We start from the raw sequence: 6,660 nt of genomic DNA on the forward strand, positions 1-6,660 counted from the left end.
TTTATTAATATCCTTAATATGTGATTGGCCAAGGGACTTTCATCTTATTAAATCAACTTTTTATGATTTATGGTCTCATTAAACCACATTTTATTTCATGATTTGAAGAAGAAGAAGCCTGTAATTGTCACACATTCAGCATAGCAACAGCAAATACATTCAATAACAAATGTATTAATAATTGTAGATTGTTTCCTTAATGTGCTTTATACTAAATATACTAATCCTCCATACCTAAAGTACCTTGTGATTTTGGTGTATAAATAAAGATTGGTATTATTATACCCAATCATCACAGAGCGCCTTTAATACCAATTCAGTGAGTCAGGCTTCATTTTGAATATATGCTTAAAGCAAGCCAAGATCTTAATTGGGAATTGTCATGTAGATCAGTTATGCCAAATATTCTGTCTTGCAAGCGCACGCTCCAGCTCACTCTTCAACACCCACATACAATTATTATTTAGGCGGGCCAAGCCTCTTCTGTTAACCTCTCCTGCCATATAAAATTAATCTAAGTCGGCTGTGTGTGTGTGTGTGTGTGTGTGTTTGCTAAGTAAAATGATAGCCCTAGTAGCTTTGACAAGGAGAAAGCTGACAGCACAGGGTGTGTTAAGTGTTCACAAGCTTAAACTTAGCACTGTAAATTGTACCCTGCTGGTTTCCTGGTGCACACTAGGTTTTTAATTACAATACATATCATACAGTGAGATACACTAAGTGGCCAAAAGTTTGTGGACACCCAATTATCACACTCCAGATTTAGTCCCATCTTTGCTGTTATAATAACCTGCACACTTCCGGGAAGACTTTCCACTAGATTTTGGAGTGTGTTGCTCTTTCAGCCAAAAGAGCATTAGTGAGGTCAGGCATTGATGTTGGGCGATGCATTCCAGTTCATCCTAAAAGTGTTCAGTGGGGTTGAGGTCAGGGCTCTGTACAGGACACTCAAGTTCTTCCATTCCTATCTTGGCAAACCATGTCTTCATGGAGCTCGCTTTGTGCACAGGGGTATTGACATGCAGGAACTGGTTTGGGCCTCGTAGTACCAGTGAAGGGAAATTGTAATGCTACAGCATACACACATTCTATACAATTGTGTGCTTCAAAATATCTGGCAACAGTTTGAAGAAGAACCATATATGAGTGGGATGGTCAGGTGTCAACAGATTTTTGGCCATATAGTGTACAATTCACATTATGCTTGTCTCAACCTTCAGTGCCACCCAGAGGATTTGTACCTGATGTCAATCATTAGTGTTTGTTTTAAGCAGAGCCCAGCCAGAAGTGCAGTGTAATAATCCTGTAGTGTACAGTTATTCAGTTGCCATTAATATGATTAAATATTAATATTAAGCGCTGTTTCAATACTGAGTAAATACATTGTTACATTAAGTTCCATTAAGTAATCAATACAAAAGCTTGCTGCTTAGAGTAAAAGGTCTTTATTGAATAAATGGTTTATACAGTAAAGGTTACTGATGTAGAGCCCTTGTTTATAGACAACTACACACTTTCTGTGTTCCTGCAGACATGCAGTATGAAGTACTAAAAGATGTATTTTGAACCATTTGTCTGTAAAGGCTTTCTATTCATGTAAGTGTTAGGAATGGCTTCCCAGAAAGATTGGCTTCAGGTCAAGCTACATACTTCAGCGGGATTGCAGAGATCATACTGATATGGCAGTTCTGAAATGCACTCCGCTAAATAAATGGCTTAGTGGCTGTGATTTGATGCTGTATGTTGATTTCCTTCTGAAACAGGAAGGAAGTGTGAAATCTTAAATGGTCTGCACTTATATAGCGCTTTTTTCCAAAGCGCTTTACACTGCATCTCATTCACCCATTCTCACACACACACACACACACCAATGGTAGCAGAGCTGCTATGCAAGGTGCTAACTTGCCATCCGGAGCAACTTGGGGTTCAGTGTCTTGCCCAAGGACACTTCGGCATGTGGAGTCATGTGGGCCGGAAATCGAACGGCCAACCCTGCGATTAGTGGACAACCCGCTCTACCACCTGAACCACAGCCGCCCCAGGGACCAAACCTGGTTAACAAACCAGACAATAGCGAGAACAGCAAAGAGATTAACAAGGGCCTTTTACTAATTTTTACGGATGGAAAAGCCCAGACTGTGTATAAAGACGGAATCAATTCTTGCTCAGCCTGAGGAAGACGCCAATTCCAGCAATGAAGAGCCCCAAGTTATTAAAACACCTCAGAGAAGTGCTTGTCACATAACTATGACCTAGTGCAAATTCCGTGCTTTTTGAAATGAATAAATTCCAATCATTTTTTTTTTCTTAACCAAGTGTTGGTTTCTTCCAGTGTACTGGAAGAAGCACAGCCAGCATTCAGGGGTGGGACATTTACATTATATTTGGCAGACGCCCTTATCCAGAGCAACTTACATTTATCTCGTTTATACAACTGCGCAATTGAGGGTTAAAGACCTTGCTCAAGTGCCCAGCAGTGGTAGCTTGGCAGTGCTGGGGCTTGAACTATATGGCCAAAAGTATGTGGATGCCTGACCATCACACTCATATGTTTTTATTCCTATAACTGTTGCCACAAAGTTTGAACTATCGTATAGAATGTCTTTGTTACAGTTTCTCTTCACTGGAACTAAGAGACCCAAACCTGTTCCAGCATGACAATGCTCCTGTGCACAAAGTGAGCTTCACAAAGACACATTTTGCAATGGCTGGATTGAAAGAACTCGAGTGTCCATCACAGAGTCCTAACCTCAACTCCACTGAACATCTTTGGAATGAACTGGAATGCCGACTGCACCCCAGGCCTTCTTGGCCGACATCAGTGCCTGACTTCACTAATGGTCTTGTGGCTGAATGAGCACAAATCCCCACAGCCACGCTCCAAAATCTAGTGGAAAGAAGAGTGGAGCTTATTATAACAGCAAAGAGGGACTAACTCTGTAATGGGATGTTCAACAAGTACATATACGTATGATCCATAATCCAAGTGTCCAAAAACATTTGGCCATATAGTGTATATGGTTCTAGAGAGCATTTAACTAGACGATCATGAAGAATTGCACAAATTCTGGAAGTGAAGAACTATAGAATTAACATGAGAATACCCCCCTCCCCCCACCAGATTAAAGTGGAAAATATCTAAACTAAGGGACAGGTACAAAAAACTCTGAAATACTGAATTTGATTTCAGAGGCATGTTAATAAGCAGTGGTTTCCTCCATGCTGCCCTTCTACGAACACCCTTGTTTTGTTTTTGCGTCCCATGCTTGAGGATTGTACCGTGTGGCCTTGTGGTATAAGGAGTCGCTAGATGGAAACTGATGAACAAGGGCTTGTAGGGTAGCTGGCTTCCAGTTCAACACAATGTCAACATGCGCTGAGTTAATGTGACAACTGTCTCAACCTTTACAGACTGCAAAAACCTGCAGGCAGGCAGATAAACTAGCTCTTCAATGCCATTAGTATTTGGAGTACATGGAGTATGTGACTTAAAACTGTCCATAAGTGTTGCATTTGTAATAAATATTATGTGTTGATCTGGTTAATGAACAATATGAAATAACAGTGTTGTATAAGAGTTGAATGATAGGTGTTTAATGGGGTAAAAGAGACATGCTCACAAAGGCAATAAATCATGTTGTTTATTGGACTATAGATATACATATTCTAATTGGCCACAATGCTTTTCAAAAAAACGTGGATCTCTCTAAATGTCCTGATTACGAGGACTACAGTCGACAGTATCTCCTTTGCATTTCCTTTTATTTTAAACAAACAATTGGGAGGGAGGGAGTCACACAACTGAAATTTACAAATGTGAAACCGTTCTTTGAAAAAACAAGTTGTCATATTGCAGCATGCACATTCTAATAGTGTAAAAAATAAATAAATAAATACATACATAAATAAACAGGCACATAATTATTTAAGGGGCAAATGACTGAGGCCGTGTTATGTTCTGTCCTCAGAGAACCTCCAAAATATATACCTTTAGGACTCCAGTTGCTGACTGTGGCTCTGTTTTGGTCATCCGTACCGGCTTATAGCTAGAATTTTTAGCCTCGAAGCCTGATACTAGATCAGTTTTCACTATTTCATCACACTCCGTTCTAGCTCCCTTAAGCAGCATCAGAATTTGATCACTGAATGTTCTTAGGAAAAAATGTAAATAAAAATGACAACTTTAGCAAATTCTACTATTTATAAAATACACCGCTTTCAGATAACTAATATTTATACATCATATATGCAAAGCATAGACAAAATATGCCTTTTAATTCCTGTATCTGCTCTTGTATTGCACAAACTGGCATCTTAAAACGTACAGCAGATAGAAAAGTTTCCCTGTGCTTCATTTGTGGGTGATTAAATACATATTGTGTGAATCTCCAATCAACTTGGGTACCAAAGCATTATTATGGACAGTAGAAATAGTCATTTGTTACATTGTTTGTACATGTGCTGATGGATGTGGGGTTTTTTATTGGGGGGTGGGGATGGGGGAGGGGGGGTATGCGATCATCATCCATACGTTTCTGCAATAAAATAAAAAAAAAGTGTAATAGTGCCATCCCACTTAATAAATCCATACTATAGCTGTTGCATTTTAGTGAACAATATTGTAACCTGCCGAGCATACTGTAAATGCTTATCAATTAGTATGAAGGTTATGAACAGACGTTTCAGAGAATAATTTAAATCCAAAATTGAAAAAAAAATGAAATGTTTTGCTTAAGCTGTCCTTGTCAGTACAAGTGCTTAGGATAAAGTTTTTTTTTATTATCTTGAACTATTTTGCAGTGATGCGGTAGTGTACATTTTCCTCTCTCTATTTTACTTTGTCTAAATATTGCAAAAATAAGAGTTACACCTCCAAGCATAGTTGTTTCAGGTTGTCCTTCTCTCGTCTTCTTGCTGAAGTAACTGGAATAGACTCTTTGGTTTTGTAAAACCAAACGTGGGCAGCTTGAGAGTGATGCTAAGTGCTCACCAGAAGGAGGCCTGAGATCCCCTCTTCTAAACGTCAAACCGATATATTCTACCTCCATCACACAAAACCCACCTGCAGTTATTAAATCCAGCAAGACATAGCACATTGCTGAAGTTATGCTAACTTATAGGTTCTCAGCTGTTTGACACTCACATTATACAGGCTTATACACACAGCTTCCTTCTGGGTAATATATGGCTCCTCTCCTGTGCAAAAAAATAACTTAACCAAATGGAGTTTTTTTTTCCCCACAAGAATTCCAGTTACTATCTTTTGTATTTGTGTAGGCTTCGAAGTGAAGAAACATGATTATCATGTCTGCTCTGGTGTAATACGTTGTAGAGTAGAGAACAGGATATCAGCACCTACATTACCCTCACGCTACACATGATTTTAATCTGAAGACGTTGTATACTTATTCAATGCAGGAAGTGAAAAGAATGTTTCTTGTGTAATATTTATTCACTGTAGCGGGTACCATGTGTAAGTATAAGCAATCCCCAAATACACGCAGCTGTGTAGATTACTGAGAGAACCAGGATAATCTGTTGCTTCTGTGTATCTGACAGGTTTGTGTTCGATACTCACAAAATATACATTTCCCCAGCAAATTTTCTGCATTGTCATGTTGGTGAAGCAATTGATCGGTCATCTTTGTAAGACAATGCAAACGTTCCAGATGTCTCGTATTTCACTCATTCAAGTTGGAGTGATTTCATTTTAGGTAAAAGCCCTTTGTATTTCCTTAAAAGCATACTCTTAGTTTTCTTTTCTTCGTTTTTTTTTTCGCAACTCTTATACATGCAGAGTATTAGCTGTGTTTATTCTAACAATGTTCCTGTTATGATAGCGAACATCTAAATATATTTTTTTATAACATCTATGTATAAATCGGTTAACAGTGGGAATCTGTGCCACTTTTGTGTTCCATGCTCTTTTGTTATTAATGAGGGTTGCTTGTATTGTACATTTGAATTGATGAAAGTAATGTCTTGTGCTCGAATGGACTCGAATGGATCGAAGACTACAATAAGTTCAGCTAGATAATCGGATTACATTAAATGTATATGGTTATTGATGTAATCCTCAGGCGTGAAACAGCTTCACCATGCCTTTTATGAGTCTTTTGCACTGGTGAAGAGGAATAAAACAGGATTTAAGTTCTACCAGGCACACTTGGGGTCTATTGCTACAAAAACAGCCCTTCAACAAACTTGCTAACCTGACAAGTGGATTAAACTCTTAATGTGAGTCTGAGATACAAAACAAAATGATGCAAAACAGATGTTCTGCAGTAAAGAATATGCCATGGAGCCAGCAAGAGATTCCCCTTAGACATAAGGTTGACATAGTATAAATGACACTTTTTTTTCTTTTTTTTGGATTGAAACATACATCTAAAATCAATATTCAAATTTTATCGAAAGGTAGCAAATTATTGCTGAACTCAGTATGTGCAAAATAAGAATTCTTTTTCAGCCTTACAAAGAAAAATGGCCATTACATCTCTAATCGATGCATTTTCCAACATGCAAAATAAATACTCACAATTAAAATAAATACACAAAAATGTTTACTTGTGCAGGGTGTTTGATACTTTGAATGAAAGCCCGTACAGTCTTTTGGTAGCAGTGGATGAAGATGGATGTTGTACAAAAGAGACCGTTGCT

This window comes from Ictalurus furcatus, chromosome 1, assembly GCF_023375685.1.
Source record: "Ictalurus furcatus strain D&B chromosome 1, Billie_1.0, whole genome shotgun sequence".
Taxonomy (NCBI): Eukaryota; Metazoa; Chordata; class Actinopteri; order Siluriformes; family Ictaluridae; genus Ictalurus; species Ictalurus furcatus.